Here is a 14448-nt window from a genome sequence, read left to right as displayed (position 1 = left end):
GAAAGAAAGAGAAAGAAAAGAAAGAAAGAAAAGAAACTGATGGCTCTGTGGCTGATCCAACATGTCCAAGTTCTGACAGCCAGCAGGGCAGGGATAGAAATCTTGGAGTCAGAGACAGAGATCTGAGATAGAGACAGAGTCTCGCTCTGTCGCCCAGGCTGGAGCGCAGTGGTGGGATCTCGGCTCACTGCAACCTCCACCTCCCGGGTTCAAACGATTCTCCTGCCTCAGTGTCCCGAGTAGAGGGAGACTGTCTCAAATAATAATAATAATAACCTTACTGAAATGTATAATCTTCTTTTACTCAACTAAGTTACTTCATGAATAGGTAAAATGTGGCCAGTTACTGAGGGTTTACAAAGTAACATTTAGCAATATCTCTAGCAGAGAGACCTCCCTTGTAAGCTACTGGTTTGTAGCATTGCCAAATGACATCATTGTAAAAAACACTGTATCTCTAATGGGTATGAACACACTTGTTCTATTTTTTCCCAAACCTGCTCTTTCTCTTACATTACATGTTTGGCTCAGTGACATAACACATGATCACCCAAAATAGAATATTCAGTATCCTCACTTCCTTCGATCATTCATCTAAATTCTCTTGTTCTACAAGATCTGAGTGCTACTATCTCTCCATTTTCTTGGCCACTGCTATAGTGAGGCCTTTATTTCTTATCAGGATAATTTCAGTGCTATCTTTATTATCAACAGGTATTTATTGCACTTCTCCTAGGCTATGCACTGCAAATATAATCATGAGCATTCTAGCCACCAGGGAAATCAGAAAGTTGAATAACAAGCTCTCCTTAGGGTAGTTCAAGTTTTCCTTCTGAAAAACATGATTCTCCTATCTAACTACATTTAGTGTTCTGTTTATGTGATATATTTCACTCAAAATAAAACAAAAGAAATAGAGCAAAACTTTCAGGGCCTTCCAATCATTAGACGAAGCCTAGATTCACTAGCATGAAATACAGGACTCTTAAGATTTTTGCAAAACTCAGTTCTTGCCTCACTCTCCAGACCCAATTCATGCCCTTCTTCCTTTCTCTCTCTCTCTTTTTTTTTTTTTTTTTTTTTTTTTTTTTTTTTTTTTTTTTTTTGAGAGGGAGTCTTGCTCTTTCTTTCTTTCTTTTTGAGGTGGAGTTTTACTCTTGTTTCCCAGGCTGGAGTAAAACGGCACCATCTCAGCTCACTGGAACCTCTGCCTTCCTGGTTCAAGTGATCCTCCTGTTTCAGCCTCCTGAGTAGCTGGGATTACAGGCACGTGCCACCATGTCCAGCTAATTTTGTATTTTTAGTAGAGATGAGGTTTCTCCATGTTGGTCAGCCTGGTCCCGAACTCCTGACCTCAGATGATCTGCCGGCCTCGGCCTCCCAAAGTGCTGGGATTACAGGCGTGAGCCACTGTGCCCGGCCAAATCTCTCTCTTTCACCTGGCCTATTTTATTATTAAATTTTATGTTTTAGTATGAACTGATGCATTTTTATTATATTCAATGGTTTTTTTTTTCTTTTCTTTTTTTTTTTTTGAGGCAGAGTCTTGCTCTGTCACCCAGGCTGGAGTGAGGTGGCATGGTCATGGCTCATTGTAGCCCTGACCTCCAGGGCTCAAGTCATCTGCCCACCTCAGCCTCCCAGTAGCTGGTACAACAGGCGTGCCTGGCCAATCTAAAAATCTTTTGTAGAAGGCCGGGTGTGGTGGCTCACACCTGTAATCCCAGCACTTTGGGAGGCCGAGGCGGGCAGATCACTTGAGGTCAGGAGTTTGAGACCAGCCTGGCCAACATGGTGAAAACTGTCTCTACCAAAAATACAAAAAAAAAAAAAAATTAGCTGGGTGTGGTGGTGCACACCTGTAATCCCAGCTACTCCAGAGGCTGAGGTAGGAGAAACAGTTGAACATGGGAGGTGGAGGTTATAGTGAGCTGAGATCGTGCCACTGCACTCTAGTCTGGGTGACAGAGCGAGATGCTGTTTCAAGAAAAGAAAAAAAAAAAAGTCCAGGCGTGGTGGCTCACGTCTGTAATCCCAGCACTTTGGGAAGCCAAGGTGGGCAGAAAACCTGCGGTTGGGAGTTTGAGAGCAGCCTGACCAACATGGAGAAACCCCGTCTCTACTAAAAATACAAAATTAGCCAGGCGTGGTGGTGCATGCCTGTAATCCCAGCTACTCCAGAGTCTGAGGCAGGAGAATCGTTTGAACCCAGGAGTGAGAGGTTGCAGTGAGCTGAGATCACACCATTGCACTCCGGCCTGGGCAACAAGAGTGAAATTCTGTCTCAAAAATAAAAAGAAGAAAAGAAAAATATTTTGTAGAGATGGTGTTTTGTCATGATGGCCAGGCTGGTCTCAAACTCCTGGGCTCAAGCAATTCTCCCACCTTGGCCTCCCAAAGTGCTGGGATTACAGATGTGAGCCACGACGCCTGACTTTAATTCTTTCTTGTATACATATGAAATAAATTGACATTTGTGTATGATGTGAGGTAGGAGTCAAGACTGACTTTTTTTCTTTTCTTTTTTTGAGATGGAGTCTCGCTCTGTCACCCAGACTGGAGTGCAGTGGCTTGATGTCAACTCACTGCAATCTCCACCTCCCAGGTTCAAGCTATTCTCCTGCCTTAGCCTCCCAAGTAGCTGTAATTACAGGCATGTGCCACCAAGCCCTGCTAATTTTTGTATTTTTAATAGATACGGGGTTTCACCACATTGGTCAGGCTGGTCTCGAACTCCTGACCTCATGATCCACCCACCTCAGCCTCCCAAAGTGCTGGGATGACAGGCGTAAGCCACCACACCCAGCCAAGATTGACTCTTTTTCATAGGGATTTCTAATTGACTGGCACCATTACTGAAATGATACTTTCCTCACTACTACAATGTCAACTTTGTCATTTATCAGGTGATTGGTAAGTTTTGGGTCTGTTTCTAGACTCTGTTCATTGACATTTTGTCTATCCGTGTTTATAAACTGTCTCAATTCTTGTAGTTTTATAACAAGTCTTCCTAACTGGCGGTATAAGCCCTTTAACTTTCTTCTGCAATATTGAATTCCTGTTTAGGTATTTGCATTTTTCACAAAAAAAAATTTTAATTGGCTTGTAAATTTCCAACAAAAAATAGTGCTAGAATTTTTCTTGTGATGTGTTGAATCTACAGATTAAGTTGGCAAGACTGATTTTTTTTTTTCAATATTGATCTTCCAGTCTTTGACCATAGTATATACTTATTATGTAAGACTTCTGGAATCCCTTTCAATAATGTTCTGTAGCTTTTGGGATAGTTATCTCATTAGTTTTATTCATAGGTATTCAATAATTTTTGGTGCTATTGTCAATGGTTAAAAGCCACCTACTATGATACCTCAGAATACTGGCAAGCAAATACATTTTACCTAATTTATTTTTTTCACATCAGAATTATTTTGCCTTATTATTTATTTATTTATTTATTTATTTATTTATTTATTTGAGATGGAGTCTCACTCTATCAGCCAGGCTGCAGTGCTGTGGCATGATCTTGGCTCACTGCAACCTCTGCCTTCCAGGTTAAAGCGATTCTCCTGCCTCAGCCTCCTGAGTAACTGGGATTACAGGCACCACTGGGATTACAGCTCATGCCACCACGCCTGGCTAATTTTGTATTTTTAGTAGAGACCAGGATTCATCATGTTGGCCGGGCTGGTCTCAAACTCCTGACCTCAAGTGATCTGCCTGCCTCTCAAAATGCTGAGATTACAGGCATGAGCCACTGCACCTGGTCTCTTTTGCTTGTTAGTGAGAGTTGGGATAAGAAAGATAAAATAACATTTACAGTTGTTTTGTTCATTTTGTTATGTTTTGTTTGAGACAGAATTTCACTCGTCACCTAGGCTGGAGTGTAATGGCACGATCTTGGCTCACTGTAATCTCCGCCTCCCTGGTTCAAGAGATTCTCCTGCCTCAGCCTCCCAAGTAGTTGGGATTACAGGCAGGTGCCACCACACCCAGCCCATTCACAGTTTATTTATTCATTTATTTTTTGAGATGGAGTTTCGCTCTTGTCACCCAGGCTGGAGTGCAATGGCGTGATCTCAGCTCACTGCAATCTCTGCCTCCCGGGTCCAAGCGATTCTCCTGCCTCAGCCTCCTTAGTAGCTAGAATTACAGGCACACGCCACCATGCCTGGCTAATTTTTGTATTTTTAGTAGAGACAGGGTTTCGCCATGTCAGCCAGCTGGTCTCAAACTCCTGACCTCAAATGATCCACCCACCTTGGCTTCCCAAAGTACTGGGATTACAGGCGGGAGCAACCATGCTTGGCCTGGATATTTCTAAAGAAAAAAAAATCTCACAATTCTGTTTTTAAAATTGTGTATTTGCTTCTTCACAAAATCTACCAAATTTTATTTCAAAACTGTAAATGGGGCTGGGCATCATGGCTCATGCCTGTAATCCCAGTACTTTGGGAGGCCAAGGTGGGTGGATCACTTGAAATCAGGAGTTTGAGACCAGCCTGGCTAACATGGTGAAACCCCGTCTCTACTAAAAATATAAAAAAAGGTTAGGTGACTCATGCCTGCAATCCCAGCACTTTGGGGGGCCGAGGCCAATAGATCACCTGAAGTCAAGAGGTCAAGACCAGCCTGGACAACATGGTGAAACCCTGTCTACTAAAAATTCAGAAATTGGCTGTGCGTGGTGGCATGCACCTGTAGTCTCAGCTACTCAGGAGGCTGAGACAGGAGAATTGCTTGAACCCAGGAGGCGGAGGTTGCAGTGAGCCGAGATCACGCCACTGCACTGCAGCCTGGATAACGGAGTGAGACTCAATCTCAAAAATATATATATACATCGAGCTTGGGCACTGTAATGAGACCCCATCTCTACAAAAAAAATTTTTAAAAAAATGAGCCTGGCCTGGTGGCCCACATTTGTGATCCCAACTACTCAGGAGGCAGAGGTGGAGGATTGCTTGAGCCTGGGAGGTTGAGGCTGCAGTCAGCAGTGATCATGCCACCGTACTCCAGCCTTGGTGACAGTGAGACTCTGTTTCAAAAAATTCATATAAATTTTCAGAGTCTCTCTGAATTTATTCTCTTTTGAGGGTTGCCTGTAAAAAATAAAATATGTTTAGCCCCTAAAGCCATGTACCATTTCTCAGAATGTTGACTGGTAACTCCTCGGATAACTGAAACAACTTTAGACTTTATTAAGTCCTAGATTACATTTTAGTCTCTCATTTTTTAATTGTAGGACAGTGTGTTACATAATCTTCTGAGAGGTATCTTTTGGTCAAGGGAAAAAACTTAATTTGTCATCTGTCAAGCCTAGTTCAGCTTACTCTTCTTGATATTCAGAATTACAGATAATTAAAACTGCTAGCTTTATCACTCTCAGTCATCTAGGAATTTGCTTTCAGTTAGGGTTTTCCTCCTGGATGTTTGTAATTTAGCATTTTGAGACATATGCACTACCCTATTTATTGAACAGTGAAAGATTGTTATAAGAAAGGAAGGGAGATTGTAGAGCTATTCACAGACATTAGAGAGTAGGTGCTTTGGCTAGGCTACACTTTCACAAGTAATTTTTAGTATGTGTGAAAGACAAAGAAAAGAACATTGGCCATGGGCAGTAGTGCCCGCCTGTAATCCCACCACTTTGGAAGGCCAAGGCAGGCAGATCGCTTAAGCCCTGGCATTGGAGACCAGCCCAGGCAACATGGTGAAACCCCATTTCTCCAAAAATATACCAAAAAAATTAGCTACACATGGTGGCATGTGCCTATAGTCCCAGCTTCTTGGGAGGTTGACGCAGGAAGATAGCTTGAGCTCAGGAGGTGGAGTCTGAAGTGAGCTAAGATCTCACTACAGCTTGGACGACAGAGTGAGACCTTGTCTCAAAAAAATAAGTAAATAAAATATGAAAGCAATCTAAAGTTGTTTCTAGACTATGTCTCTGAAGATTGGGTCTTTATATATCTCTAGCCAAGTGATTTTGGTGCAGTATCATGCATTTCATTAACTTTCATTGAATGACTGGACAATTAGTTTGCAAGTTTATCTAGTCAAACTGAAATAATCTCTCATATTTACTCTGGTTAATGTATTTTTTCTAAAATGTTAAAGGGCTATTATGTGCTTGGTTAGTTTAAATAGCAGCATATTAGAGGACACTATGTTTTTTTTTTGAGACAGAGTTTCACTCTTATTGTCCAGGCTGGAATGCAATGGTATGATCTCAGTCACTGCAACCTCTGCCTCCTCGGTTCAAGCAATTCTCCTGCCTCAGTCTCCCGAGCAGCTGAGATTACAGGCATGCACCACCACACCCGGCTAATTTTGTATTTTTAGTATCAATCTCCTGATCTCATAATCTGCCCGCCTCGGCCTCCCAAAGTGCTGGGATTTCATGCATAAGCCACCGTGCCAGACCTTTGATGACACTGTTAAGTCATCTAATATGCCATGTTAATTACCACACTAGCCTCTTAACTAATGCAAATTCCACTTGAAAAAAATTGTAATACCTCCATGGGCTGTGTTTCAGAAGCTAAAAAGTTAGGTAATGTTAATATGATACAAATTGAACCACTGACTATCCACTATTTTACATGTGGGTTTTTCCATGTAAGAATAGTCTAGTTCCAGAGCTATCATTTCAGAATTGCTTGACACACGCATTTTATTTTATCCCTTTTGGTGGTAGTCGGGGTGGGGCTAGCCTCTCTTGGCCACTGCTTTTCTCAGTTTTCAAACAGCCTTATCTCATTTTGGCATATGTTACATACCATATGCTACCAACTCTTTCAATTGAGGGCAAAGTTTTTGCTACCAACTCTTTCAATTGAGGGCAGAAGTTACATGTACTTAAATATACCTTTAAGGAATCTCTTTATATCACTACTGAGACTTCAGTAGCATATGGCACCACAGAACTGGACTTGGGGAAAAAAAAGCCTTTGTCATTTATTAGATATTTGTGTATTAACTCCAAGTATGTCAATATAAAACCATGTTGACTGATTCTGACCCATGGGTGTTAATTTCTGGAATCTTGTCACAATAGTTCAAATCTTACCCTGCCATTTTGTATGTATTATCTTTTCTAGGAAGAAAAATCTGTAAAACTGGCCAACATCTTCATCTAGTGTCAGCATAATTCAAGTTACACTATAATGTAATATTGAGCACCCTATTATTGTATATGTTTATTTTGCTAAAGAGCTTAACTTCAGATCTCTTTTTGTTGGTCAACCTTTTGGTTTTTTATTCCAGAGTGGTATTTCAAGAATTGACTGTATCAAAGCTGCAAAAGTCCTTTTCTGGTAGCCAGTCATTGTGGGACTATGATGGATAATGGCACAAGTGTTACCAGGAAGGATAGGAGAAAGCATCTCATTTTTTTGCATTATTATCATACTGAAATAAGACACAACTAGCAAATGAATCAGACTAATCTAAACAATTCAGGGCATTACCTTGACAATGAGACTCAGTGTTCAAGACGTATCCAGAAGGCATTGGCTAACTATCATCAGCTTTTCATGTCTGCTATGAGCGCAACAAAAGATAAATTTTTGCATTTTTCTGATTTAATTATGCACCATTAATACCAAGTAACTGTTTTTAAAGAAGGCCCTGATGTTCTCCTGCAACAGGAAGTGAGATACTATGGGGCCGGGCGTTGTGGCTCATGCCTGTAATCTCAGCACTTTGGGAGGCCAAGGTGGGCGGATCACGAGGTCAAAAGATCAAGACCATCCGGGCTCACATGGTGAAACACTGTCTCTACTAAAATTACAAAAATTAGCTGGGCATGGTGGCATATGCCTGTAGTCCCAGCTTGGGAGGCAGAAGCAGGAGAACCTGGGAGGAAGAGGTTGCAGTGATCCAACATTGCGCTACTGCACTCTAGCCTGTGCAACAGAGGGAGACTCCATCACAAAAAAAAAAAAAAAAAGTTAGATGCTTGGCTGGACACAGTGGCTCATGCCTGTAATCCCAGCACTTTGGGAGGCCCAGGCAGGTGGATCACAAGATCAAGAGATCGAGACCATCCTGGCCAACATGGTGAAACCCCCGTCTCTATGAAAAATACAAAAAATTAGTTGGGCATGGTGGTGCGTGCCTGTAGTCCCAGCTACTCAGGAGGCTGAGTCATGAGAATCATTTGAATCCGGGAGGAGGAGGTTGCAGTGAGCCAAGATCACGCCACTGCACTCCAGCCTGGGTGACAGAGTGAGACTCCATCTCAAAAAAAAAAAAATTGTATTTTTTGTAGAGGTGGGGTTTCACCCTGTTACCTAGGATGGTCTCACACTCCTAAACTGCAGTGGTGTGATCATGGCTCACTGCAGCCTTGCCAGTAATTTTTCTCCATTTAAAAAAAAACAGTTGAGGGCTGGCACAGTAGCTAACATGTGTTAACCCAGTACTTTGGGAGGCCGAGATGGGAGAATTCCTTGAGGTCAAGATTTCGAGACCAGCCTAGTTGACACAACAAAACCCCATCTCTGTTTTAAAAATAAAACAAAATAAAACAAAAAAGAGGCTGGATGCAGTGTCTCACGCCTATAATCCCAGCACTTTGGGAGGCCGAGGCAGGTGAATCATCTGAGGTCAGGAGTTCAAGAGCAGCCTGACCAACACGGTGAAACTCCGTCTCTACTTAAAAAAAAAAAAAAAATTAGCCGGGCTTGGTGGCACACGCCTGTAGTCCCGGCTACTCAGGAGGCTGAGGCAGGAGAATCACTTGAACCTGGGAGGTGGAGGTTGCAGTGAGCCGAGATCACCCCACTGCAATCCAGCCTGGGTGACAGAGCAAGACTCCATCTCAAAAAAAAAAATTCTTTTTTTCGCTTAGTATATCATTACTATCTTCTCTTACAATTAGAAATTTATAAAGTTTTTTTTAAATGCCTACATAATATTCTTTTAGGTAAATCAACATAACTTACCAATTAATTTTTTATTACTGAATGCTTCAGTTTCTTAAAAATTTTCCATATAGTAGGCCAGGTATGGTGGCTCACGCCTGTAATCCCAGCACTTTGGGAGGCCGAGGCGGGCTGATCACGAGTTCAGGAGATCGAGACCATCCTGGCGAACACAGTGAAACCCCATCTCTACTAAAAACACACACACAAAAAAATTAGCCAGGAGTGGTGGTGGGTGCCTGTAGTCCCAGCTACTTGGGAGGCTGAGGCAGGAGAATGGCATGAACTCGGGAGGTGGAGCTTGCAGTGAGCTGAGATAGCACCACTGCACTCCAGCCTGGGCGACAGAGTGAGACTCTGTCAAAACAGCAAAAAAAAAATCCATATATAGAAGTGAAATATTTAAAAATAAAATAAATCTCTGTTCCCATTTCAGTTTGTTTTCTTGCACTGGGATCAAGTTGAAAGTGTTAACAACCAAAATACTTAGTATTTTGTTGATGAGTTAATGCTTAATTATTTCTCAATCTTTACCACTTTTGGGAACCTGAAGTTTATGGTCCAGATATTTTTTGGAAAGTCAGTTCTATTTTCTTCTCCCCAAATCAGAAACTGTAGTTTATTACATTACTTTTGGTGAACACATCTTAAAACCCTCAAAGATGATGACTGAGCCAGCATTTCAGCAAATCTCCTAACTAATAACTGAATTTAACAACATCAGATTAGGTATTTGGTGTAATTTTAGCTACCATGCAAAATTAGAATTATTTATTTATTTATTTATTTATTTATTTATTTATTTATTTTGAGATAGCGTTTCAGTTTGCTGCCCAGGCTGGAGTGCAGTGATTCCATCTCGGCTCACTGCAGCCTCTGCCTCCTGGGTTCAAGCGATTCTCCTGCCTCATCCTCCTGAGTAGCTGGGACTACAGGCACCTGCCACCACACCAGGCTAATTTTTTGTGTTTTTAATAGAGACGGGGTTTTACCATGTTTACCAGGCTGATCTTAAACTCCTGATGTCAGGTGCTCTGCCTGCCTCAGCTTCCCAACATGCTGGGATTACAGGTATGAGCCACCGTGCCCAGCCAAGAATTTCTAGGACTAATTTGATCCTAGTTTTAATGATCCCAACATCATTCTTTCATATGATTTAGAAATCATAAAACTGCTACTTCTACATCAGAGGTTCTTAGGGTGAATAGGCTTCTATGGTCTGTGATTTCACCCCCTCAGAATTATATGCAGCATATTGTGTTTATATGCATTTTTTTCTGGCAAGATTACCCATAGCTTTTATTAGATTTCAGAGAAAGTAAATTGTATGTCCACTCCCCGAAATAAAAACAAGTCAAAGAATAACACCATTCAAAAAATTTTTTTTGAGATAGAGTTGGTCTGTCCCTAGGCTAGGCTGCAGTGGCATGATCATAGCTCACTGTAACCTTGAACCTCTGGGCTCAAGGATCCTTCCGCCTCAGCCTCTTAAGTTGCTAGGACTATACGTGTGTGCCACTATGCCTGGCTGATGTTTTTGTTTTTGTGTTTTGAGAAGGAGTCTTGCTCTGTCACCCAGGCTGGAGTGCAGTGGTGCAGTCTCAGCTCACTGCAAGCTGTACCTCCCAGGTTTAATCAATTTTCCTGCCTCAGCCTCCTGCGTAGCTGGGATTACAGAGGTCAGATACCACACCACTCCCAGCTAATTTTTGTATTTTTAGCAGAGACAGAGTTTCACCATGTTGGCCAGGCTGGTTTCAAACTCCTGACTTCAGGTGATCTGCTTGCTTTGGCTTCCCAAGGTGCTGGGATTACAGGCATGTGCCACTGCACCCAGCCCGGCTAATTTTTATTTTTTATTTTTTGTAGAGATGGGATCTCACTATGTTGCCCAGACTGGTCTTGAACTCCTGGCCTCAAGTGATCTTTCCTCCAGCTTTCCAAAGCGCTGGTATTACAAGCATGAGGCACTGTGCCTAGCCTCACACCAGTCTTTTAATGGATTTGAAGGAATGCAATTGAATATTTTTTCTATTGTTAAGGAAAAAACAGTTTGCTATGAATTTAGTTATTTCCTATATGGTAATCAGTGTGAGAGTGCACCTACTTGTAACATTGAGCTAGTCATACTGCAAAGCAGGGATGCCATGAGGAGCACAGATGATGTCTATAAAGGGTCTTGCAGTGTGCCTGCTATACTATAGATGCTTAAAAGTAGTGGGTATTATATATGTTTGAAGAGATTTGTGTATTTATTTCATACTTTCACCTGTTATCCATCTTGCCATTTTATTCATGTTATGTAGAGGAAAGTAATGAAGTCTTCCCAAGTACTCCATACCTACCATTTCTCAGTATCTGCTAAAGCATTTTTCGTGCTGGAGGATTAAGATATTTTATGAATGATTTGGTTTCCCTGTTCCCATGTGATGCAGAATTATAGTTGTGGTTTCCAGCGAGATGACTATGCCACAGTTATTTTCGTGTGCTTGTATAATAAGAGTGTTTTGGTGTTTCTGCTATGTTCTAGACACTTACACTATACAGCTCATTTCCATATTGTATTTCATATGCAACACCCTATTGTGGTGAGTTTTCTGTAAAAGTAGGATCAAGGGAGGAGGAAGTGAGAGGACAAGACAGTGGAAGGCCAGAGTTGATCCAAGCCATGGAATTTTGGATGGAGTGGATATAGGTTAGATTTAGAGAAAAAAGTGGATGTCTGTTAGTTTCTTCTATCCTTGGAGGAGTGAGTACTTTGAACAGGAGTTATTACAGAATTGCAGGGAGATTCATCTACTGGGTAACACAGAAATTAAGTTGCTTTCCTTATTCACCTAACCCAATTTTCTAGAGACCTTGCTACTGCATTATGAGATGGTAAAACAAACTAATAAAACATGGAAATGAAAACAATGTTCTACTTTTTTTCTTCCTTTTTAAAGAACCAATAACCTTTATTATTAATTAGGTGCATTACTAATGAGCATTACTTCATTACTAATTAGTTACATGCAATTTTAACAAAATTTAAACTTCTTTGCATGAAACACACACAAGAAGCTGGCAAAGGAAAGGAAAGTGGAAGGAAACTAACATTTTTTGAGGCCAGACATGGTGATGAAACACTTTCCATTACTGTATTCAGTGCTAACAGTAACCCATGAGGTGTAAGTACTCGGATTCTCGTTATGTAGACTGGGTAATAGAAACACATTTTATTGGTTTTATTTTGTTTTTTGAGACAGTCTCACTCTATCGTCCAGGCTGGAGTGCAGTGGTGCAATCTCAGCTTGGTGCAACCTCCGCCTCCCAGGTACAAGAGATTCTTGGGCCTCAACTTCCCAAGTGGCTGGGATTACAGGTGTGCACCATTAAGCCTGGCTAATTTTTGTATTTTTAGTAGAGATGGGGTTTCACCATGTTGGTCAGTCTGGTCTTGAACTCCTGACCTCAAGTGATCCACCTGTCTGGGCCTCCCAAAGTGCTGAGATTACAGACATCAGCCACCGTGCCCAGCTTTTCTCTATTTTTTATATGTAGAAATAGAGATGGGGTTTTATCATGTTACCCTGGATTCAAGCTATCCGCCCGCTTCAGACTCTCAAAGCAGGGATTATAGGCATGCATCACCACGCCCAGCTTTGTTCAGTATTTATTAAGTGAGCAGTATAGCATTAAGAACTCACATGCTCATTGTCCTATATACTCTTACAACAACCCTATGAAATATACATTTTACCTTAATTTATAAAGTAATACACTGAGGCTTAGAGAGGCCAAGTAACTTGCTTAAGAACATAGTTCATCTGGGATTAGGATCCCTGGACTAAATGGTCTATATCTCTGAGCTAAGGCAATGAGGAAAATGTGAAGGGCCCAGAGGATGGAGAGGAGTGAGATTCAGAGGTGGACTGGTTGAGGAATAAGTCATGCTGAAGTTATTGCTGTCATCTTTTAGACTTGTGAAATCTGGAAAGATGTTAGCATCTTCTAGGTTCATTTCACAAAAAATACAAAAATGTTAACATGATTTAAATACTTAAACTCTTTGAGTTTGTCAATTCTACTGCTGCTATATTTTAATACTAAGGTGTTCTTTTAACTGTGTTTAACTCTTTTTTTTTTTTTTTTTTGAGACGGAGTCTTGCTCTGTCGCCCAGGCTGGAGTGCAGTGGCGCGATCTTGGCTCAATGCAAGCTCCGCCTCTCGGGTTCACACCACTCTCCTGCCTCACCCTCCAGAGTAGCTGGGACTACAGGCATCTGCCATCACGCCCAGCTAATTTTTTTGTGTGTGTGTATTTTTAGTAGAGACAGGGTTTCACCATGTTAGCCAGGATGGTCTTGATCTCCTGACCTTGTGATCTGCCCACCTCGGCTTCCCAAAGTGCTGTGATTACAGGCGTAAGCCACTGTGCCCGGCCTGTGTTTAACTCTCTCTCCATTTTAAAATTTTTACTTAAAATATTTTTAGTGAGACCCTGTCTCAAAAAAAAAAAAAAATGTTGGTCGGGTGTGGGGGCTCACACCCAATTACAGGTGTAATCCCAGCACTTTGGGAGGCTGAGACAGGAGGATCTCTTGAGCCCTGGTGTTTGAGACAAGCCTGGGTAACAAAGTGAGAGCCCCGTCTTTACAAAAAATACAAAAATTAGCTGGGTATGGTGGTGAGTGCCTGTAGTCCCAGATACTAGGGATGCTGAGGTAAGAGGATTGCTTCAGCTGGGGAGATGGAGGCTGCAGTGAGCTATGATTGCACCACTGCACACTAACCTGGGCAAAATACCCTGTCTCAGAAAAAAAGAGTTTTTAGCCTCCCTGGACCTTATTTCCCTCTGAATCCTGGTCTGGTAATTCTTCACTATCATAGTAATGGTTCACTCCCCTATTCCTTCAAGCAGATGACTTCGTATTTTGTCCGACTTTTCTAGTTATCTTCAGCAGGAGATTTCTCCCAAAGTATCAATTTCATTATCACTAGAAGAGCAAGTTTCTTATTCTCTTTAACTTAATAAGTGTAAGGCTATATTATGATGCAATTACCATGGAGCTAGCCTATCCTGACACTAGCAGCAAACTTGTTTAATACTTAGATGTATCTATCTATCTATCTATCTATCTATCCATCTATCTATCTATCCATCTATCTATCTATCTCTACTTTAAAAAGAAATTTATAAAAAGAGATGGGGTTTCACCATGTTGCCCCAGGCTGGTCTTGAACTCCTGGGCTCAAGAGATCCAACTGCCTCTTCCTCCCAAAGTGCTGGGCTTACAAGAGTGACCCACCTAGCCCAGCCTTAGTACTATATTTATCTGGGAGAGGTTCCAGTGCCCCAAAATACTGTGTTCTGTTAATATCTCCAAAATTTTTTTTGGAAATAGAGTCTTACTCTGTCACCCAGGCTAGAGAACAGTATAGTGACATCTCAGCTCACTACAACCTCTGCCTCCTGGGTTCAGGCAATTCTCATGCCTCTACCTCCCAAGTAGGTGGGACTACACTCATGCACCACCATGCTAAT

Source organism: Pan paniscus, chromosome 9 (genome assembly GCF_029289425.2).
Source record: "Pan paniscus chromosome 9, NHGRI_mPanPan1-v2.0_pri, whole genome shotgun sequence".
NCBI classification, from domain to species: domain Eukaryota; kingdom Metazoa; phylum Chordata; class Mammalia; order Primates; family Hominidae; genus Pan; species Pan paniscus.
Note: the sequence above shows the minus strand (reverse complement) of the source record.